This window comes from Symphalangus syndactylus, chromosome 6 (assembly GCF_028878055.3).
Source record: "Symphalangus syndactylus isolate Jambi chromosome 6, NHGRI_mSymSyn1-v2.1_pri, whole genome shotgun sequence".
In the NCBI taxonomy this organism is placed as follows: Eukaryota; Metazoa; Chordata; class Mammalia; order Primates; family Hylobatidae; genus Symphalangus; species Symphalangus syndactylus.
Genome location: NC_072428.2, coordinates 60055238 through 60079566, shown reverse-complemented (window position 1 = coordinate 60079566; position 24329 = coordinate 60055238). Strand labels below are relative to the sequence as shown.

The 24329-nt window shown below is 42.6% G+C and overlaps 1 protein-coding gene and 1 long non-coding RNA gene across 3 annotated transcripts in view; one reads left to right on the top strand and one right to left on the bottom strand.

Moving 5' to 3' along the window:
- The window catches only part of TENM4 (teneurin transmembrane protein 4), a 3069169-nt gene that overhangs the window by 2354446 nt on the left and 690394 nt on the right, over positions 1-24329 (top strand). The window lies entirely within an intron of this gene.
- Positions 6267-22957, bottom strand: LOC129484681 (uncharacterized). Of its 2 annotated transcripts, XR_008658491.2 has the most exons (5): positions 22714-22957; positions 14984-15095; positions 13568-13666; positions 6915-7023; positions 6351-6364 (listed from the first exon to the last, which is right to left on the bottom strand). It is a non-coding gene; the product is annotated as an uncharacterized lncRNA (long non-coding RNA). The 2 variants fall into 2 exon arrangements; XR_010121455.1 differs by lacking the exon at positions 6915-7023 and having other exon boundaries at positions 6267-6364.

The following is a 24329-nucleotide window of genomic DNA, read 5'->3' as shown; positions in this document are numbered from 1 at the left end:
GCAATTGAAGAGGCTTTGGCAGGTTAAGTGCTGCAAACCCTTGCCCAGGCTCTTAAGCATCTCTCGGAAACCTCTGAGACCGGTTGGTAATTTGGTGGTGTCATTTGGAGTGACTCCTGGCCCTGCCAGCTGCAGGGACAGTTCCCAGTTAAAAAAACATGATTTCTTTCTCAGCTAGGATGTGGTCTGTTCTTTTGTTGTCTGGGGACCGGAGACTGTTAAGGGAAAAGAGAGCGGGGAGGAGATTCTGCAAAGAATTAAAAGCAGACAAGAATGGGCTTGTGTACACTGCAACCACCAAAGCCCCCTCGACAAAGCTTCGTCATTACTGGAATCAGGAAAGAAAAGAGGGAGAAAACTAACATTTATTTGACATTTACTGTGTACCAAGTACCTGTCATTCCTGAACGTATTGACTCCACACATCTCCATGAGACAGCTGTTGTTATGTGGAGAAATTAGGCTAATTAATTTGCCCAATACAATGATGACAACAATGATGATGATGGTGATAAAAACTTATATTTATATGGCAGAGACTATTATAAGCTCCTTATCTTCATTATTTACTCCACACAATAACCCTGTGGGTTAGGTGCTGTTATGATCCACATTCTTCAGATGAGGAAAATCAGGCCTAGAAAGATAAAATAACTTGCCCCTTAGCTGGTAAATGGCAGGACTGGGGTTCAAATGTAGGCAGATTGCCTGCAGAACCTGTGCTTCTAACCACTAGGATGGAAGTTGGAAAGCAAGACTGACATAGTCTAAACATCCTTGCCTTTCAGTCACACCTGGCTGTCCCTTCTCATACTGATATAAATAGTGTTACAGGTGAGCATGTATGGAATGTTGGCCAAGGGTGGCCTCTGTACTTGGTTGACATTACTGCGTATTTAATTCTCACTGTCTCTGTCGAGGTTGGTGGACACTGAGGCTCAGAGAGGTCAATTGATCTGCCCAGGATCACAAATGCTAACTGTGGCTCTGGGCCACTTTTTAAGCTACCTGGTTTCACTTGCTGGCTTATTTCATTAAACATATAAAATAACTCCTGGAGGCTTGGTCTGTTGAATGAGCAGTGATTCAACAAACTGAGTGGCTGCTCTTGGCTTCTCTGTGATGGGAGACCAACCAGCACAGTGATGAGACCGATCCAGTCCTGCCCTGGAGGAGTCCCTAGTCTTGGGGTGGGACTCTGGCGTTGGTGCCTTCCTGTCCCCTATCCCCAAGGGCCACAGTGAACTCACATGGTAGGACTTTGCCTCTTTCAACCCCATGCTGGTTTCCTTTTGACTAAAGAAACAGCAGCCTCCACCTGCTTTAGTCAGATTTAGATGTAGCAAGTGACTATCACTTATTATTCCCATTAATCTGACACAAAGGAGGCTTGAAACTCTTGATCCTGAGAAATAAAAGACCCCGCCGCCCTGCCAAAGGAAAGATCAGTAACTTTGCAAATTGTTGCTTTTTGAAGGCTTCAAGGAAGAAGTTGTGTTTTTTGGTCAAAGCAGGCCATTTGAATGTCGCATTTGTTTTGTCTCTCTTTCTTTTCTTCCAATAATCTGGGTCAAAATGATGATAAAACTGCTCTATTTTTAGGTAGTTTCAGCAGGTTGTTGACACATTGGATTAGCATAAGTCAGTTATTTCTGAAGCTCCTTCATATTGCCAAGACAACTATAAGCAAGTAAATAATTATATATTTTTTCCTTTCACAGGTAGCTATGGACAAAATGATGGCAATTCTTTCATTGTACCTAATCAATAACATATGTGCATCAGAGAAGGTGTGATATGTATTAACTCTTGGCAGAAGGAATAGGAATTTAAAGGAATCATCTTCATAGACTCTCCTGGAGAGGGAAAAGAAGGGGGAGAGGAAGGGGAGGGACAGAGGAAGACAGAGAAATATAAATAATCTTTCTGGCTGACTCGCAGGTGGTAGCTTCTTGTAAAGGAATCCTCCAATGAGAGTATCAGGTATTCTAGCAGCCACGCATATAAGGTCAGAAGGTAAGAAAGAGAAAACAGCACGTATTGAGTAGGTTTACCTTTGTAGGTGTTCACCCATAGATTCACTTCATCTTCTCAATTTTGCCATGTGAATTAGCCCTTAGTTTCCCCATTTTACAGATAAGGAAATGGAGCCGAAGGCCCAAGAAAAGTCTTGTCAAAAGTGATCCAGCCAATTTGTATAAGAATGAGGATGTGAATCCAGGTTCGAATAATTCCAGTTTAGTGTTCACCTTTTGTAGCACATTTTTGCCTGAGATATGTAAATGATACCTATTGTATTATTATATTCTGATCCAAGTAGGAAGAAAATATTGATAAGTCTCAAATGAGAGCTGTGAATGGGTGACTAGGCTTTCACTGATATATAGCCTTCTGGCAGAGCTACAAAATGAATGATAGGAACTTTTCTATAATGACTTGTATCACTCATTCATTCATTAATTCACCCACTGTTTATTGTGATGTGATTTTTCCTGTATTTAGATCTATTTTAACTTCTGGCTACCTTACTGGGCCTAGAAACACAAGAAGGAATATACTACATTCCCTGGCCTCAAGGAGCTTACAATGAATGTGGGGGAGACAGGGAAGTTGACTGCCAGGCACCGTACAGTGGAGCAGCACCAGGGAATTAACACCTAACGTTAGTGCCCAAAGAGAAAATTACCTATGCGTTACATTACCTTTGGAACTCCATGAATTGCCCCTGAAGCAGAGAGAAGATCACACTGTGAGAGGAGCACCCAGTCCCCATCATACTTCCTCAGGACATCCCCTAATCCACAGCCTGTGCACTGGCTGCAGGGGCTAGTAGGCCCTTAAACCTGTGAATCACTCTGTCTGCCACCTCCTACAAACTGTATAGTAGCAGTTGCATAAGGAACACACACCTATGAAGCACATTTCCCTTGCAGCTTGGCAAATGCCATGGTAAAGTTTATTCCAAGGGCCTTTAGGAGCCCAACCAGCCTGGGTCTTCCTCAAGAAGGTGACACAAAGAGAGCATTCCTGAGAAGGGTCTTGGAGAAGGACTGGAAGGCTCTCCATCTCCACTAATGCTTCCCTGAGTCATCGGTGGAAACCCTTTCACAGCATCAGAGCTGGGGATAAAACAGTTGTGGGGAGGTCTAGTGGAAATAATGCAACCTATAAAATGGCCACAGAGTGCCTGTTTTGCAGACTGTTTTAAGGATTAGACAGTTTAGTAATTTAAAGGATCTAGCATGAGAGCCACTAGCATACTGTGGCTCTTGATCACGTGAAGCATGACCTTTGACCTAAGCATGGACTGTCTTGCTTAGAGCCCATCAGTGTCTTCCTATTGATTTCAAAGTAAAGTTTAAAGTCCTTAACATTTTCAGACCTTATATGATCCAGCTGCTAATGCCTTACCCCACCACAGGTTTTTTCCACCCTTGCCTCTACCCGCATCGGGCATCTGCATGTTCCTCAATCATACTGGGTTTCTCCAATGTCTCATCCTCCATGGACCCTCCCAGACCCCCTGAGATCTGGTGGAGCTGCCCTTGTCCTTGGGCTCAGCTCCTCCTGCTTCCCTCTGTGCCTGTTGCTGTCATGGTAGATCACTAACCTATGCAGTAATGAGATGCTCATGCCTGTCTCCCCACTGCAGTGTAAGCTCCAAAGGGCAGTAGCTGTGGCTGTCATGTTCATCATTGTGTCCTCAGCGCCTGGCCCAGAGCTTGGCAAAAATGTTTATGGAATAGACAATGGGATTTAGAGAAGGCTGGTCAGAAGGCAGCAGGGGTCAGCCTCTTGTGGGTATCTGCCTTCTCTCTCTGGTAGGATTTTAACACCCAGGGACTTGGTTGTTTTAAAAATCTCTTGATTTCAGAACATCCCAATTGAAAGAACCTGGAATCATTCATAAAACAGTTGCCACTGGGAGCTTTAAGGCTGTCTGATTTTTTAGGGGCTATGATGGGCCTAAGGAGGAGGAAGGGCCCATGGGCTGAGATTTTCCTTCATCAAAGACCAGCAAACCCTTTATTCTTTAGGAAGAAAGTTGTCACAACAAAGGGACACTTACCTAATGTGTAATGGGTATTTTGGGGTAGATATAGTGCTTATCCCAGCTCAAAGCCTCTTGGGGCTGCAATTTTTAGTGCCAGGAGTTGGAAAATAATTTTCTATTTATACTTTGCTAAATCCTTGTAATTACATATATTTTCCTGAAAGTCTGAGTGGCAATCCCATATTTATCCTCGCAATCAAAGCCATTGTGGATTATCAGGTAAATACCTCATTAGTAAGATTTTGAAACATGTCTCCCAACAGTTTCTGTTTTCTTCATAAAAACAACTAAACTTTAAAGAAAAAGCAGTGTATCTGTTGTACTGTAAATTCCTCTAGCTAATTTTGATTATCCCTATCAAACGTACTTGAGAAAAGAGATTTACAAGGTGGTAAATTACGAAGACTGATATTTAAAGCAAATGTAGGACAATTAGTACAGTAGACAGGACCACTGACATGAGCGTTAGACTGGGCTGGGGTTAAACTGTCATGGTGGCATTTACAGATGTGTAACTTGGGGCCTCAGTGTGACAGAAGCCTTAGTTTTCTCGTTGTAAAATTGGGATGAAAATACTTCAGAGTTACTGGATTAAATTAGATAGTGCAGATATCATGTAACAGATGTTTAATAAGTGCTCATTATTTTTTGTTGTCATTGTTAAATAATATCATATAATATTTCATTGTCCACTAATAAATTGGCCTCATTCAGATTTTTACCATAGCTTTCCCATACCTACGGAGATTTTAGGTAGGGCTACGTGAATTTTGGAGCCACCTCCTGATGGAGATATCTGGGGGTTTTGGGGAAAGGGAATCAGACTTGGGCAGGGAAAAAAATAGTAAGATTATGAGGGAGCAAGAGGAGAGAGAGACTACGAGGAACCCTCTCCCCCAGGTCTTGTCATCCATGGCAGGCCCATTGGGCAGGTGGGTGCTGAGATTTAAGGAAGGTGCGTGTGTCTGTCGTATTCACTTCTTCCTCTCCAGTGCCCATCAGGTACAGGCTCTGGCTCATGCAGTTATGGAGCATGTGTGTGTTTAATGAATAGTTTCCATGACAGAGCTAAGATTACTCATCTTTTCTTTTCATAGACAGTATCTCCTCAATGATATAACTTAGGTAAAATAAGGGTCACCCAAAGCATTTTTCCATCTCAATCAGCAAAGTAACTATTCATCTGTGGGAATATGATGGCATTCAGAAGGTGAGAGTCAACAGCTCCAAGTGAAAACATCAAAGTAATTGAACATTAAGTTGAAGGACCAGACCCAGAAAAAATTCTTTCAGCTTATGTGTCACTTGCAACCAAGCCAACAAAGTCATGGTCATTTCACTGAAAAAATAAAGGAAGGAAATCCTAAAGTGCTTCTAAGTAGCAAAGATTGGTGTATGAGATGAAATGTATAGGACATACTACATAAAAATTAGATGGATAAAATAGCTTTTTTCCTAAGTATGTGTAATCTATTATTTTTAGTATCATTTAGTAAAACAACATGAAGAAATTTTATTAGTTTATTCATAACTTTGGTCCCCCAGCTCTATCTTTTCCAAAAGAATTACTATGATAATTATATCATATGAAAATCTGCGATGGCCAGACTCTGTGCTGGACACTTTACACCCATTGTTTCATGTAACCCTCACATTGCCTCTGGGAGATAAGTGTTTGATCCCCATTTATCAGATGAGGAAACATGAGTTTCAGAGACAGCGGATAGTCACAAACAGACTGCACCAATACCACACAGTTGGGAAGTGGCACAGCCACAAGTCAAACTCAGGTTAGTCAAATTCCATAGTTATTACATCACAGGTTATCTTCTGATAAACGTATTACCTTCCCCAGTTCCACATTTTTTTGCCTTCCGGTTGGGAGAAAGCCTCACAAGGATGAGTTCTAAACTTAAATGCCTGTAGGAGTTGGGCAGGTAGAGCAAGTGGGCTGGATGGGAATGGAGAACACACAGCAATTGCCCTAAAGGGGGCAGCTGCCACTGAACTGCAGCACCTTGTGGTCAAAAAGGAAGGCGAGTGTTTTGTCATTACACCTGTTATTGTTCCAAGAGAAACTAGAAATCCATATTTTTAATGTAAAGTTTTATTATTTTAATATATTTTCAGTTAATTTAATTAAAAGAAAAAAGCAACTGTACTAGCCAACAAAACATATCAGGAGTTGGGTGGAGTCAGTGTCCAATGATCTGCTTGTCATCCACGTCAGACTAATCGCCAGTCAGGCAATGTACTTGTTCCAACAGTATTGCCACTGCTGACATCTTAGAGCTCTCTCCCAGGAATATTCTTTGGAACAAGAAGGTGGGCCACACCAGAAAATCAGTCTAATAATAATGGTTAAATCTCATTGACTGCTACGTATTTGTAGGCATTTTGTCTACGTTATTTCATTTAATCCTCCAACACTCCCATGGTACACTATCATGCTTCTCTTACTAGTGAAAGAACAGGTTCAGAGAGGTTGAGAGACTTACCCAGGGTCACAGAGCTACAAAATAGCAGAGTAGGACTTGAACCTAGGTCTGGCTGGCTTCTAAATATGTGCTCTTAACCTCTGCACTGTACTGTCTCCCACAGGCTCTATAAATACTGACGAGCTGCCCCAGGCATTGCTTTGTTCAGTTCCCATTGTTCCCCAGGATTGGATGTCAGAGAGTGTGGGAACTTGTTCTGGAAATGAACACCTTGCCTGGAAAAGCATCAGTCTTCCAAGTAAAGTGCTCTGTGCATCATAAAACCTTCAATTTAGCCCCATTATATTTTAGGTCCGTGAGGGATAGATTGCAGTTCCTGCCTTCCCGCTGATTAGAGCATCCTATTTACGTGTATACGGTACCTATTAGATGGTGCATTTTGCAGAATTAGCTCCCTGATGAACAGGTATTATTTCCCCCTCTGCTGACATGCAGCAGCTGTCTGCACTCATTGTGTTCAAGCCTCTGCACCTGAAATTGGGAAGTGAGGTGAAATGGTGCAAAACTCAGCAGTTACACATCTTACCTTCAAGCTTAAAGATGTGTAAGACCAGGTTCTACTGATTGTATCTCTTTTGCTACTCATATGAACTTGGACAAGCCATTTAATCAGTCTTGGTCTCAGTTTCTTCATCTCTCAATTGGAACAACGCTTTTTCCTAACTGGATGCAAGAATCTCATCCAGAAGGCCTCCTGAGGTACATATGATATTGCTCCAGCATCTGATACTTGTCACAAATATGTACTCTGTTGAGGCACACAGGGCCTAGTTTTTAGACTGGACTTGTAAGTAAACATATGTTACTTGCATTTCTATGGTACAGGTTTTATTCTTCTAGGTGACTAACCAATTGTCCTGACACCATTTACTGAATAGTCTATTCTTTCCTTCTGTTGATTTGACTGCCACTTCCAGCACATATGAAATCCCATAGATACATAGTCTCTGTATTTTTTTTTCTGTTGCGATATTTATTTTCCCATCTATATCACACTGCTTAAGTAACATAGCTTGCTATCTGGAAAAGCAACTGTCCTTTCTTTCTTCTTCTTTTCAAAGTAGTCTATTTGTGCCAGTCAAGGTCTCTGCAGGAAATAGCACCCTCAAAAGGGGTGACTGAAGAGTTTAATGAATGGACTATTTACAAAGGTGTGGGTAAGGACAGGGACTCAAGAAGCAGTGCTGAAGCCCCCAGAGACTAGCAACACTGGGAGTGGTGACAAAACTAAGTCTAAGGGGTGAAGAGAAGATACACGTATTAGAACCCAGGAAAACTTGCTTGATGGATGGGGATTCATTGAAGGGTTTGGAGCTGATGATGAATTTAGTTCATACTTAAAAAATAATACTATGACATTGTGGTAGGGACATGAACTAGTCCAGCAGAGAACTGTATTTGAGGCTGGTAAGAATGAACACTCTAAAATGATGAATCTGACACAAGTTACATTTACTGCAATAAGCACAAAGGATCCCTTTCCAGCTAAAGACACCAGAGGTCGGGAGATGATCCCTGAGTTCAGCCTCTCAAACTTCCCCAATTTCTGCAAAGGGGTGGCACTGATACTGTGCCTGCTGGATCTCATACCTTCACCCATATCATTCCAAAAGCCTAGCATAATCCTCTTAAATATCATCTGGACCTGACTTCTGGGTTCTAAGGCCAACACTACCAGCATCATCTCGCTACATTGTCACAGATTGCATGATAATTGCTAGGCATCAGACATGGACAGTCACATGGAGCTCTGTAATGCAACCAGTCTGTAATAATGCACATTTGGTCTGCTGTATCACCGGCTTAGGGCATTTTGGGCAGGGCAGGAAGAGATCATTCAGAGACAGTTTTTAGTACATTCTGAGACATGATAGGTTGATATTTCTACAACACATTTTGCATTGTAGTTGTGGATTAAATTTAAGAAATTCCCATCTTCACTTTAAGGTGATCGCTCAATATATAACAAGAAGGTCTTATTTATAGCCTGCTCATCCATAGAGTTACCCTTAAATAAAGTCTCAAGAGAATTGGGAATTCACATGGCTAAAAATCTGACAGTCTATTAAAATACCAAACAAGGCATTTAACTCCATCATTGTCACTGGGATATGCTTTTGTAGTTGAAGTGATATCTCCTGGCACAAATGACAATTTTCAGCCTGATTTTATATCCTTGATTTCGAAGGAAGGAATATGGTTGGTGCAGCACCGTCTTGCATGCTTCTTGGTCATACCATTGATGACAAGCTTGATCAAAGATAAATTCCTACTCCAACTGAGGAGGGCGAGGTTCCCTATGTGAACAGAATCAACACGCTGATCCTGAGTGGGAAGAAAGGTCATGTGCCTTTCTATATCATTCATATATTCTTTCTTTCTGCCCGATCACATACATTATTAGGATTTTAGGGAAAACATTCTGAAACTTATGAATTGTACAAGAAATTTTTGAAATCAGTTTAACAAGCATTTGTTGTATGCCCAGCCCAGTATGAGAAACTGGGATTTGGAAATGAGAATATGTAACTCTTGCTCATAGAGTTAATGGAGAAGTCAGACACATAACTGAACTATAATAAAGCAGAATAAATATTATCCAACTGCACAAAGTACCATAGGGACCCACTGAGGAAGAGGCTGTGGCTCTGTAATGAATAGAGGAGGGATGTTCTTTGTGTTTGAAGAGACTTTGATGCTGATGATAACTTTTATCTAAGTAAGGATACAGTTGGAGGTTATGAACTATACATGCTATGTGTACAGTTTGTGTCCTGCTTTCCCCACATGGTGACATAAGCATTTTTCATCAGGCCCACGAATGATTGACAGAGCTTCCTGCCTCTGCTTCGGGTCCTGAGTGTCCCTGTCTAGCCCAGAGCTCTCTGGGGATACCACCTCATAAGCTGCCTGATAATCATGGCTTTCCAGGCCTCTGATCAACAAGATGTAACTTTTAAAAGTTTTTTAAAAGTCTGATCTGCAGTTTTCCTTCTCTCTAGGTAACTGCCCTGCTTTTCTCTACCCATTGCCCCTATTCTCACCCTCCCCCCTTCGACCTCAGCACTTCCCAGCAGACTTGTCCTATTAATTTTTATGAGACTTTTATGCTTTTGTTTTGTTTTACTTTTATTATGAAAATTTCAAGCTTATGCAAAACTAGAAGCAAATATAATAACCTCCTCATGTATTCACCACCCAGCTTTGACAATGATCAATATCTGGTCATTGGATTATTTTGAGTCAAATTCCAAGACATCCTATTATTTCATCTGTAAATACTTTAGTGCATATCTCAAAAAAATTAAAGATTTCCCCACCTTTTAAAAAAAAAGCAAAATCTGGATGATGTGTAAGAATTCCTTAATAGCATCAGTTATCCAATTGCTGTTCATATTATCCTGTAGAGTTTTACAACCAGTTATGTTTAATACTAGATTTATTCTTTTTTTAGTGCCTTAGTCTATCACCCAGGCTGGAGTGCAGTGGTGCAATCATAGCTTACTGCAACCTCGACTTCCTAAGTTCAAAGAATCCTCCTGCCTCAGCCTCCCAAGTAGCTAGGAATACAGGTATGCACCACCATGCACAGCTAATTTATTTTTTCTTTGTACAGATGGGGTCTTGCTATGTTGCCCAGACTGGTCTTGAACTATTGGCCTCAAGTGATCCTTCCACTCAGCCTCCCAAAGTGCTGAGATTACAGGCATGAGCCGCCGTGCCTGGCCATAGATTTATTCTTATGCCAAAAAAAAATATGTCTTTTTACTTTAAAAAAGTTTGCAAAAATACAATAAAAAATAAAGGTGTTTTTCGTTTTTACTACACTATCATCAGTATCTAGCTTGGTGCCTGGCCCATAGTGGTTGTTCAGTTAGTATTTATTGAATGAATGCTGGGAAGGAGGGAGAGAGGAAGCTAAGAAGTTAGGAAGTTAGAGGTCAGGAAGAAGAGGAGAGGAGAGGAGAGGAGAGGAGAGGAGGGGAGGGGAGGGGAGGGGAAGGGAGGGGAGGGGAGGGGAGGGGAGGGGAGGGGAGGGGAGGGGAGGGGGGGAGGGGAGGAGAGGAGAGGAAAGGAGAGGAGGGAAGGAGGGAGAGAGGGAGAGAGGGAGGGAGGGAAGGAGAAGGGAAGAAAGAAGGAAGGCAGGCAGGAGGGAAGGCAGGCAGGCAGGCAGGCAGGAAGGGAGAAAGGGAAGGAGGGAAGGAACGCTTAGCCTCACTACCCACATTAGTTTTTTGAATGCAGCTTCTTACAAAGGCATAATTTGGTACTCTGTGATCACGGTATGTGTACAGTTTGTGTCCTGCTTTCCCCACGTGGTGACATAAGCATTTTTCATCAGGCCCATGAATGACTGACAGAGCTTCCTGCCTCTGCTTCGGGTCCTGAGCGTCCCTGTCTGGCCCAGAGCTCTCTGGGGATAACACCTCATAAGCTGCCTGATAATCATGGCTTTCCAGGCTTCTGATCAACAAGATGTAATATTGGCATTTACTCAGCTGGCACTGTGCTAAAGGTCATTTTAGTAATATTTATCATTTAATTTCCTGAAATTGTCAATCCTATGTTTGGGGAAGGGGGAAGCTTACTAAGTGGATGAAGAGCTAATAATTCTAAGGCACCTGGGAGGATTCCTTATCTAGCAGGACTGCTGTGATGATAGCCCTGATTTTACCAGAGCCCAGAAGCCTTTAGGAGGGGAGTGCTGTAAAGGAGTGATATTTTGGGGGGTAGCCCTAGAGCATGGTAAATAAATCTCAGGGCATGGTAATTACGATGTTAATATTTCAAAGTGGAAACATTTCCATTCCATTTAATCTATTTCCATCTCTCAGTTAGCCTAATGCGTAGTTATACACTTGAGCTGTTTTCATGTTCCAGGAATTGAGTGTTCTTGTGGTATGTTTTACAGTCCTTATTTACCTATAAACATATGCCACACTTGGACAGTTGTTGCTACAATTGGGCAAGATAATTTAGGGGTTATCAACCAAAGGCATACATTTAACCAAAAAAGAAATTGTCATCAATTATATTTGTCTCCCCCATCTTTATTTTGGAAGGATGGAAGAAGTTGGTGAATAGTGATTGTTCTTGAAATGATTTAGTACCTGCTGTACTATGGGCAATACTGTCTTCCAATAGGACTTGCCTGTTTAAAATTTGGCCTTTAACATGCTTTGAGAACTGCAAAGTTAATGGGTTATGATCAGGTTGGGGTACCACCATGTTCAAGAGAAGGAATTTTGACAAAGTCCATTTGCAAAACCCCACATCATCATAGTTGGATTGAGGCAGAATGCTAGGCGGGAGTGGACAACGCACCCAGGTGAATTCAGAATGGCTCAAGCGATTCCCTAGAAAACTGGATAGGGATTGTCCCCAGGTTAGGTTTTACAAACAGAATACTCTCACAGCAAGTCAGGCTGATGTCAGAGTTGGCTACAAAAGTGGCCTCAGGACAGAATGAGAAATACTCTGAACCAAATCTGCAACACAGTCATCTTTGGGGACAACCTAAAAGAATGTGTAGCATTGGAGATCATGCCATTGCTTTGGAAACTTCCAGGTAAGACTCCAGTCCTCAGACAAGGCATGTGCCAGTTACTGCCCTGTTTAGTGGACTATTTAAAAGGAGGCTGCCCACAGTCACTCGATGAAGCATCTCCCACCATGTGGAATGTGACACCAGCACCTCATTTGCTCTGTCTCCTAGCTGTTTGTTGGGGGCAGAGTGAAAGAAGAGCGTCTCTGGCCTGGGGCAGATTTTTCTTGTTGGTAAAATTAAGATAACACCTTCCCACCCAATTCCCTTCGGCAGCATACTGAGGTCTGAGAAGTAGATTCTCTTATTAGAATATGGTAGGCATCAAAAAAAGGAAATCTCTCATATTATAATATTCATTACGGATATATAGTGTGGAAATGATTGCTGAGAGCAAGCACCAGATCAAAGACAAAGGACCAAAAAATGGCATTATTCTATTAGATATAAAAATGAATAGGAATCATTCTGCAGATTTTTTTTTTACCCAATACAGTAACACTTCCATCATTTAGGACTTATAATAGTGATGATGATGATAATGACCTTGACTCATTTGTGAACACCACTTTTTACAAAGCCCTTTCATTATCTATTATCTTTCTTGATCCTCTGAATGACCCCACTAGATAGATATTACAGGGCTAATTATTTCCATGTGATAAAGGAGAAACTGTAAGCCCAGAGGGCTTCTGTGGCTTAACCAGGGTCAAATGGAGAATAGAGTCAAACTAGAAGCCTGAACAATTCCAGAAGTGGTCTTTCTCCTAAACTGTGCCATAACCTAGCCCCACGCTGTAGTAGTAGTGGTGATGACGCTACACCAGGCACTGGGACAAACATTTCACATGAATGTGCTTGTTTGATCGTCACAGCCAGCCAGGAGGCAGATTCAATTAGTATCCCTTTTTAGTAGATGAGGAACTTGAGGGAGGAAAAGGTTGTCACTTGCCTAAGGCTACCCAACTAGTTGGGGGGACTTGATCCAGGGCTCCCCTCTTAACCACTACCCCACACTCTTGCAGAAGAGGTTTAAATATAGAAGGGAGAGAAGTTCTAGGTCCTCTCCTTGGATTCATGTCCAGATGCAAGGCAGGGATCTGCTGATGGGCACCTACGCCTTGCATTCATCTTGCCCAGGTGATGGTCATCATCCTGACCACTGATGAGATCCACCACTGGGTGGCTCACGGTGCTACTGCCTGGGGTGACTCTGTGGGCCCTCGAGGCTGCAGACCTAAGTAATATGAAAGAAGTTCTGCCTTGGGCCCCTCAAACCCCTGGGATAGGAAATGTGCTCCCAATAAGAAGATCAGAGTAATTTTCATTTCTAATATCTTGACAAATATATCTATTGCATAAATTTGTTCCACTGAGGTTCCGTAATTTGTCACTGTGGTCTCATATGTCAGTGTGAGCTGCAGCTCTGTTATAGCCAGCTAGCTATATGACTTTGGCTGAGGTACTTACTTTTCTAGTCTCAGTTTTCCTCTTCTGTAAAATAGGAGGCTGTGACATGCGTCTCACCATCCTCACATGATTTTGCTGCAGAGTGTGAACAAAGGTTCTCTGAAAAGAAATTTGGGGGAAAGAGACTTTATTCCAGTGAACAGTTTGTATAATGGGAAGACATGGCCTTTGGTGTAAACAGCAGAAGGTGTGTTCCAGAGAACAGAGAGGGTTCAAGTGTTTTGTTTGCTTGTTTGTTTGTTTTTTTGGAGATGGAGTCTCGCTCTGTCACCCAGGCTGGAGTGTAGTGGCGTGATCTCGGTTCACTGCAACCTCCACCTCCCAGGTTCAAGCAATTCTCTTGCCTCAGCCTTCCAAGTAGCTGGGATTACAAGTGCCCACCACCATGGCTGGCTAATTTTTGTATTTTTAGTAGAGACGAGGTTTTACCATGTTGGCCAGGCTGGTCTCGAACTCCTGACCTCAGGTGATCTGCCTGCCTCGGCCTCCCAAAGTGCTGGGATTGCAGGTGTGAGTCACCATGCCCAGCTGAGGGTTCAAGTTTTATGGCAAAAGTTCTCACCTAAGTTCGTAATCAAGTCTATTCATGCAAATGAAGGATTCAAACTTGCTGAGTTTTGATTGGTCAACATGGCTGAGCCCTGATTGGTAAAGGCAGGTGAGCTCTGGTTGTTTCAGGTGAGCTCTGAAATTCTCAAAGTTAAAAAGGTTTGGTTTTGGTTTTTAGGGAACTCTTCTCAGCAAATGGCTTCTTGGCTCTATTTTAAATGTAGGCCCAGTTAGCCACTAGGGATCCATCTTGAAGGATTAGCTCTTTCAGGTTCACATTTGCTCACAACATCAAATAAAATCATACATATGGAAATTCTTCATAACCTACCAACACACTGCACACATAGAATATTATTTTATTCATGCCAGCTTATCTTTAGGACAGACTTAAACCTTTTAGACTTCAAATTCTTTTTTTGTTTGTTATTGTTTTGGGGCTTCTTTGCATATGACGTAGGGAGAATTATCACATATCTGTGCAACTTTAATTTTTCAGCAACACATAATCAGAAAAGGGATGGATTGAGGGTCTTTGTTTTATCCTCCAAAGCTACTGTATTTCAGACCTCTTTGGTACATAGGAACACTTAAGTATTTGGAGGCAGGCTGATGGGTCACCGCTGAGTCTTTCTTTTCTAAGTAAAAATCACCAGCTCCTTCAACCACATTACTTATTTTAAGGTAGAGAAAAATATAAATTTAAGTTTTGAAGCAAACAGACCTGTGCTTGCATTCCTAGGCTTTTTGTATATTTGTGTGACCTCTTTGAGCCTTGACATTCCTTCTCCCTTGTTAAATGGCACCAGGTCCTTATAAGAATCAAAGAAATGAAATAAAATGAACTTGCAATAGAGTGCCACTCACCAAATGTTCATTTCCCTTGACTTCCTTCAGATTCCCTGTAATGCATTAATCAGGACACTGGATAGGGTTCATCAGCCAGCTCTGCCTTCCCCGAAGATCTCCGTGTCCTGTCCTGGAAACAACGTCTACTTAAAATAACGTTTATAATACAAGGATGCCATTCAGTGAGGGCTTACTATGTGCCAGGCAGAGTGTTAAGTACTTTTATGTAGCTTTCACTTTTTAACTTTATTCTCTATCTGGGCAATGTTATACACTCACTATGTAAGTGGAAAAACCAAGGTCACAACAAAAATAAACAACAGGCCTGCATTTAGCCTCTGCAGATGAAAAGTGGTGAGTCTATGTTTTGTCCCAAAGATTGGCAAAATTCTTCTGTAAGACTCACAAAGTAAATATTTTGGGTTTTGCAGGTCATGTAGATTTTGTCACAACTACTCAACTCTGCCTTATAGTGGAAAGCAGCCATAGAGGCTATGCAAACAAATGGATGTGGCCGTGTACCAATAAAACTACATAAATAAACAAAACCTGGCCAACTGGATTTGGCCTGCACACTTGAGTTTGCTGACCCCGATGGTAAACCCTCTTTTTTTTTTTTTCCTCATTGTTCTTCTATTTTCATCGCATATCTCTGGCTGCTTGATCATGAGTATATCCTTTGTAGCCTTTCTTGGCAGTGGATACATAAGCTATAAGCTATTTTTACAGCTTTTCTGATTTGCTTGATTGATTATAAGTGTTTTTCATGTACCAAATGTCACGTCAGACTCATTTATAAACCATGATGCATTAGAGATTGTCGCACTTCCAGGATGGCATGTTTGTGGAGTGACAGATGAGGCTTAGGAAGTCTAAGCAATTCAGAGTCTGGCTTGTCAGTTTCAAGGCGAAAACTATTTTTTCCCCCAAAAACCACGTTAAAAGACAGTCCAGAAATGAGATTGCTTAGGTCAGAAAGCCTTCCTGGACTTGACCATCAGGATACAGACTCTCCCTTTCTACAAATTATCAACCAGAAGCTGGGCTTTCTCTGTAAGATCTGTTTTATTAGATAGATTTGAAGGGAAGGAAAACCCCCCAAAGAAAACAAATACAGTCTCAACTCAACTAACACATAAGGTCATGGAATGTCAATGCTGATCTGGTCCAGGAGGCAGATGTATGGCCATCTTCCTCCAGCCCTCAGCAAGTATTTCTCATTGGTGCCTCGTGCTGGTTAAGGTCTGTTTTCCTGCCCCATAAGGTAAAAGTATTTAGGGCCTAAAGAGCCCTACATCCTTTCCCCCTGCCTGTCCCCCTACCTGGGAGACAGCTTTATCCCAACATTTAACAAGTGATCTTGTTCACAAATTGCCAGCCTTGCCAATGAGGGTACCCATCTGCCTGTGTCTGTCTGTCATTTTTCTGTCCCTGCCTCTTTCTCCGGCTCACCTCTCTATGCCTCACACTGCCCTTTTATTTTCTACTTCTTAAGAAAGAACTTGGGCCTGGTGCACAGAAAGTCCTCAAAAACCATAATTTGTTGCGTCTCTTTTTGTGTCTCCCATCTGTCTGCCTATTTGTCTCCTGCTCCCTTCCTCCCTTCTTCTCTGTCTCCTTTTTCTTTTCTTTGGAATAAATGCACGGAGGCCAGGGAGGAGGCTGCTGTGGGACCCCACAGCTGGCCAGCAGAGAGACCAAGAGGCAGAATTTTCCCCTTGCCTCTCTGGCCTGCCCAGGCCTTTCTGTTGGGAATGTCCCACTCCTAATCTTCCATGGGGGTCATGCACATCCTTCTATCAGCAACTTGCACAAATCAATTTGCTGCAGGCAGTCCTGCTCCGTGGCTCCCTCTGTTCCCACGATGTCACCCAGGCAGTGGTGTGAGGAGCCCATTTGGAAGGAGCAGGTCTATTGGGTGGGGGCTGGGCATGATTGGGGCAGCAGAGGGGAGGTCATTCTTGGTTCCATGGGAGCCCAAAGCCTCTATGGCCCTAGAAGGTTGTGGTCTTACCCTTGCCTATGTGACTGGTGATTGTGTTTGGGTCAGGCATTCAGCTGAAACCAAGAGAGCTGGCTGGCAGTCAGGGTCACCCCTAACCATATGGCTCTCCTTCCTAGCCCTCAGTGCTCTCTGCTTCTTCCAGCCTTCTAATTCATCCTGGCAGCAGCAGGACAGGGAAAGGGTGAGATGTTGGCATGTTTTGGAGATATTCAGGAACAAGACTCCAGAATTCAGTGCCAGCCGAATTATTTTTTTCTTAGGTATTTGCTATGCAGCACATATGTTTCCTGAATCTTTTATACATGTTGTCTCATTTCATTTTATGAAATAGGTATTATTATCTTGATTTTACAAATCAGAAAACTGATGTTTAGTTTGGATTTGAGGGGGTTGAGGAAATCAGGAACTAGAAGTGACTCCCAGTTTCATTTGTTTCCATGGCACCCAGCACGGGGCCCTTCACCTCCTTGGCTCCAGTCTAGGCTTGTTGAACTATTGCACTGAGTCACAGGTGATTAGGTAGATGATCATGCCCTCAATAGAAAAAAGGAATGTCAGAGGAGAAACAAGTTTGGGATGGAGAAGATGATTAGTCTGGATGTTTATTCCACAGAGATAGGTTTATGTATTTATTTATTTTTATTTTTTATTTGAGATGGAGTCTCGCTCTGTCACCCAGGCTGGAGTGCAGTGGCGCAATCTCGGCTCACTGCAAACTTCGCCTCCTGGGTTCAAGCAATCTTGTGCCTCAGCCTCCTGAGTAGCTGGGATTACAGATGCCTGCCAATCACGCCTGGCTAATTTTTGTATTTTTAGTAGAGATGAGGTTTCACCATGTTGGCCAGGCTGGTCTTGAACTCCTGATCTCAAGTGATCTGCCCGCCTCAGCCTTCCAAAATTCTGGGATTACAGGTGTGAGCCAACGTGCCTGGCCTCAACAGAGATTTACTGAGCATCCCCTCTATGGCCGGCACTGTCCCAGGCAGTGGGATAGACACTAAACAAATCAGACAAAAGTCTGTGTCCTCGTGGAGCTTGCATTCTAGTAAGGGAAGGCAGACAGCAACACAATCAGTGAGTAGATAATACCATATATGAGAAGGCAAGAGTGATAGGAAGAATAACCAGGAAATAAGGAAGGTTGTGATGAGGAAGGCATGTCTATTGCAAATTAAAAGAGGGTAAGATTTGAACAAAGACTTAAAGGATATCTCCTTTCAGGGGAAAAACCTTAAAAATACCTGCGGGAAGAGCATTCCTGGCAGACAACAGCAAGTATACAGCCTTGAGGTAGGCCCATGACTGGTGCACAGGAAGAAAGCAAAAAGGAAGGAGAGTATGGCCGGAGCAGGCAAGCAAGGAGTCAAGTAGGAAGGCAGTGAGGTCTGAGGAGGGGTAGGGGAGGTGGGCAGGCCACATAGAATCTTGGAGGCCAGTGTGAGGATTTAGCTTTTACTCAGAGTGCATAGGGGGTAATTGGAGGGTTCTGAGCAGAAAAATGACATGATTGATACACTTTTTAAAAAATCACTCTGACTGCTGGGTTGAGAACACCCTGAAGGGCGTGGTAGTTGGGAGCAGGAGCAGCATCAGAAATTAGAAGTTAGAAGACGGTGACAGGGCCAGGAGTGGTGACTCACGCCTGTAATTCCAGCACTTTGGGAAGCTGAGGTGGGAGGACCACTCGAGGCCAGGAGTTCGAGACCAGCCTGGGTGACATAGTGAGACCCCCATCTCTACCAAGGAAAAAAAAAAAAGAAAAAATTAGCCAGGTATGGTGGTGCACACCTGTAGTCTGAGCTACTCAAGAGGCTGAGATGGGAGGATCACTGAAGTCCAGATGTTCGAGGCTGCAGTGAGCTGTGATTGTGCCACTGCACTGTAGCCTAGGTGACAGGGTGAGACCCTGTCTCAGGAAAAAAAAAAAAAAAAAAAAAAAAACCAAGAAAGGAAAATAAAGAGGGCTGTGACAGTATTCTGGGCAAGAGGTGATGACAGCACGGACTAAGGTGTTAGCAGTAGAGGTGGCTGGAATTTGCATATGAGGTGCCTGGGTGGGAAAGACAAAGGTGATCCCTAGCAGTGGTCAGTATGGAGTTGGCAGCTAATTCATGATTGTTGATTAAAAAGAAGAAAATCTGGGAGGTTGGAGAGCTTTTTCTTAGCGTGTACTGGAGACGTAGCCCCATTCTGAAGCCCCATTCTGAAGACTTGGGATTTCTAACAGGTGGCACAGTTATGTTTCGTGAACTTGTCTCATATTCCTCACTCGTCTGGAAGTTTCCTGAGGGCAGCGACTATGTCTGCTTTATCCCATTAGTCCCAGTGTCCAGCCCATGGACCAGCACACAGTAAGCGATAGCAGGTGGGCAATGTGATAGAATGGGACACAAGAACTTGATCTCCACGCACACTCCTCGTCCTCCGGTCTGGCTTCCTGGATCCAGACATGAGACTTGGCGTTATCACAGGTTGGGATAGAGAGAATATGAATTCTCTTCTGGGCCCTACTATCTAACTGCTGTGTGAGTCTGGGCTGTGTTTCTCTATCTGTAAAATGAGGTTTCAGATATTTATTCAGCAATATTAATAATCTCTGCCTGGATTGCATTCCAGAGAAAGCTTTCCTGGCCACTCAAAACAAGTCCCCTAACTCTCTTTCCCCTTTCCCTGCCTTATTTTTTCCACAGTACTTGCCAGTATCTGAAAACATTGTCTGTAGGTGTACATGTGTGTGTTGCGTTTATTGCCTGCTAGAGCATAAACCCCATAAAAGCAGAGGTTTTTTTCTGTCTTATTCACTGCTAAACCTCTGGCACCTGGAATGGTGTGTGCTACATAGAAAGTGCTAAATATGTATTTATGAACGAAGGAATGATTGATTGATTGATTGTGGAGACTCAACAATATGTAGAAATGTGCTTTGCAAACCACAAAGGGCAAAGCAAATGAAAGGTGTTCAACTATTATTATAAATCTGCTGCACACTTTAGCATAGTTTTAACTCCTCCCACAGCATTTTCCAAGGAAACATCGGTGAATTTTTTTTCTCTATTTGGGTTTTCTTCAAAAAGAAGAATTCTGACAACCTAATTTAAGAGACTTTCTAGGTGTGGAATTCAGTGATGGATCCTCATCTCTTAGCAACCTCACATAGGAGCTGCTCACCAGGTAAAGGGGGTGACAATTTCAAGTGGGCGTGCTAAGTGTCAGGGATGAGACAGGTGATAGGAGGAAGGATGAGATCCTCCCCAGCCGGTGGAGGGGAACAAACCTAAAGCAGGAGTCGGGGACCCTGGTATCGTAGTCCTGGGCAAGCCATTCCCCTTTGAGCCTCCTTTCCTCCATACAGTGAAGGGGCTTGGCAAGATCCCTTCCAGCTCTAGCATTCTATGATTGACATTTCCAGTTAGGCACTTGGATAAAAACAATCATTTATTGGGCAAGTCCCTGTGTGAAGCACTTTATTTGTAATATTCCCTCTAATCCTAATTTTAAATCTGTAAGAAAGGATTATAATTATCCCCATTTTCTGGATGAGGAAACTGAGGCATAGAGAAGATAAGGTCACTGTTCACATGGGCTGCCATAACAAAATACCATAAATTGGGTGGCTTAAACAACAGACATTTATTTTTCATAGTTTTGGAGGTTGGAAGTCCAAGATCAAGATGCCAGCCAGTTGGGTTCCCACTGAAGACCTTCTCCTCAGCTTGCAGATGGCCTGTCTTCCTCTTCTTATGAAACCACTGATACCATCATGAGTGCCTCACTCTCATGACCTAATCTAACCCTAATTACTTTCCAATAGCCTAGTGTCCAAATACCATCACAGTGGGGGTTAATTCAACAATGAATTTTGTGAAGATGCAATCATTCTGTCTATAACTGTTGCATAGCTAGCAAGTGATAGAACCAAAACTTAACGGTGATCAGTAGCTGGAATTTTGACTCTGAGGCATCTTGTATGATCCCTCTCTTTTGATATGGGATACCAATGAAGGAGATTCTGCTGTGCTGGGAAAGTTCTTTGGGAGGCAACCGGTGTTTGCTATGAGTGCCACCTCCATGCAATTGGGCACCGTGGCAGTACTGCATACCACTATATCCTCAGTGTAGCCTTATACTAGAACGTGAAAGATATTCAATCAGTGTCTATTACATAAATGAACAAATGGCTCTGTTAAAAGACTAATGACTATGGTTGGGCACAAAAGGCTCAAAAAATGGTTTTGTCCAGGTATCCTGGGAAATGGGGCCCCTTGAGTCTTATCAAAAGAAGTGAGAGGATAGATATAATTAAACATCTGATTTATACTACATTACTCCAGCTGCATGGTCCTGTTTTTATAGACAGGGAAATGGAGGCTGAAGGAAGCATAGGTCCCTATGCTAAGGAGCAGAGAAGCAGCTTGGCGAAGGTCCCACAGATGTCTGGAGAGTGTGGCTGTCTGAGGGGCCCCACTGCAAACAGTGTAATACCAAAGTGCCAAGAGAATGAGGTCCTCTCTGGGGAGGCACTGAGCCCCCACCTTATACCTCCTCTAGTGGGGAAAGAACCCTGGCCCTAAAGTGAGTCGAGTGGGTCTCCATCATCTTCGAGTTCATCATGGGGAAAATAAGTCAGCCAGCCTTATAGACTTGTCCTGAGGTCCATGGCCTATTAGGAGTTCCTTGAATGGTTAAGAAAATGCAGAGGAAGCCATGAGGGTTTGGCATAAGGCGGCTCTAGAGTCTCCCTACAGAACCAGTGTAAAGGCACTGTGGTGGTGACCTAGTGAGGTATGGGGGTAAGAGGCTGAAGGACCTGTCTGGAAGCTTTATTTATGTGGCAGACACACTTTTGACGTGGCCTGCATGTTTGTTTGGTGGGAGCTGGCACTAGTGAAGTTTACGTGGAAGCTAAAACACTGATCTTCCCCAACCCTTTATAATGCCACCTTTGATTTTGGAAGTGAAAGAACAGTTTCTAAGTAAGATGCATCCCTAGTGATGAGCAAATTGGTCTGAAAGGAGAGAGTGAAACCCAGGATAGAGCTTGGAGGGGACCTGTATGGTAATGGAGGCTTCTGCAAAGGTGGTGGTTTGGTGGGAAAAGGAGAGAAACCCCGAACGATGAGATCAGGACCTAAGAGAAATCAGGGGTCACAGGGATCTTTTACATTTGTTCAACTAATACTGTATGGTTGCAAATCACTTTCAGATACTTCATTTTCTGAGCTCTTCACTTTGGCCTTGAGGCAGTTGGGGGAAAATGGTTTATGCCCATTTTACAGATGAGGAAAGTGTGATTGTCAGGGCTTAAGTGGCTTTCCCAAGAAAGTTACCAGGAGAAGGAAAGTGAAGTGGATTTTTAGAATTCCAGCTCCAGCTCTCCTTTGCTTCCCTATAATGAAAGCAGGTGACTGACACCAAGAACTTGGTTTTGGGAACAGGGACACGGTAGCTCTTTTTGCAGAGATGGCAATAACAATAATAAATAGTAATTACTAATTACTAATAATAGAATAAACGTGTGTATGGGGTGGGAGGTGGGGGTTGAAACAGCAGTTTCAATGCGTGTTCAATAAACACGTTTATTACTATTCCTAAGGCTACCGCTGCTGCAGCTGAAAATGAGTGCCTACGGTGTGCCAGCATGGTAAGCATCTGTCTGCATTAATTCTCAAACACCCCGAAGGCAGGTATTGTAATTCTCATTTTATAGATGAGGTAATCTAGGTGGAAAGGAGAAGAGACTTACCCAGACACTGAGGTACTATCCGGCTGACATCGAAGCTGTGTGGCTCAGACTCTTAGCACCTGAATCAACAAATGGCATTTGTATTCATCATGCTTAATGATCATCACCACGAGGAGGAGAGTCAAATGTTCTCTGGGGGATTAACAGCTGCTGCATGCTGGCATGAGCTAGAACGGACTTCAGAGTTTTATTGGGGAATGTCTCCTCTTCACCCCTCTTATGCTTTTCAGACTGAGATCAGGTCGTCAGGACTGAAGGGATAGTCTATTTTTCTGTCAACTCTATGGAGACATATGATAATTACACATTTTTCTTTCTGAAGAAAGACCTGAGAATCTGTATTTCAATAAGTTCCCAAATAATGATGCCGATCGTTTGTGAACCACACTTTGAGTAGTAAGGGTCTCATCTCCAAGTTCCTCATAGCTCAAAAAACGTTCACTTGGAAGTCCTATTAAAATACATTCCCACCTGTGTGTGCTGGGGCCTCAAATGTGGCCATGTGATTGAAATTATTGGTAAGGTATAATAACAGATAATTTATTAAGCACCTACTATTTGCAAGGAACTTCTCAATAATGTATGAAGTAGCTTGTAGTTTTGTCTGTTTAAAGATGGGGAAACTGAAGTTCAGAGAGATAAGCTTACCTGAACTCCTATAGCTAAATGGTGAAACTAGAATATGAACCCTAGTCTTTGCCCCTCTGAAGTGTGTGCTTCTTCCATAGATTCAAATTATGAATATAAACTACCCTATAATTGAGAGATTAAGCCTCTTGATACACTTGGCCATTATTTCTCTTGTTATAGAGATAACATAGGTGAAATATGTCTTGCAAATTGTCAGGACTTTGTTGATGTTAATTTTTGTTATTAATAATCAAATAACATGGAATTTAATGACACTAGTAGCATGGAAAAATGAGAGAGGGTAAGTGTGTAAATCAGTATTTAAGCAAAGCATAACATTTGTAATAATGCCACGTAAATACAGGAATAGGAAAACCCAAGAACAATGAATATCCATTGAGAAAAAGCCCATGGCATTAGAGAAGAATAAAACAAAAAAATCCACCCATGTTTCTTGGCTTTGCTCCCTCCCCTTTGGGTTCAGAAAATAGAATTGAGACAACACCAAAGCGGGTGGGTAAAGAGTTTGAACAATGACTACACATTACCAGCATCAGCTGGGTATCTTGTTAACATTAACCTGATGCATTGCAAGTGAGCTGCAGTTAGAACAGTAATTACAGTAAATAGAATCCATTTGGAATCCTCAAGCAACTATGAGCGAGGAAGAAAGATGGGCTGAAAAAAATCCATTACCCTTTGGAAGTTATGGAAGCTTTGGATGGCAGCGATTTCAACTGTGAATTGCATCTGACTAAGAAGCGACAACATGAGTGAATCTATCTCAGCTCTCAAGTGCATTTAGATGGTAAATAAGATGAATTACCTAACCATTCCAGCCAAGTGCAGTTTCCTGAAATATTTGTCTTGGCAATTTAGGTAGAAAATTTAGGTAAAATTGGGCAGGTGGCCTGATTACTCTGCTTCCTACTTTGCACTGCTGGTTTTTCCTGAGTAAAATGAAATATTGTCATTCTGGAAGGGTC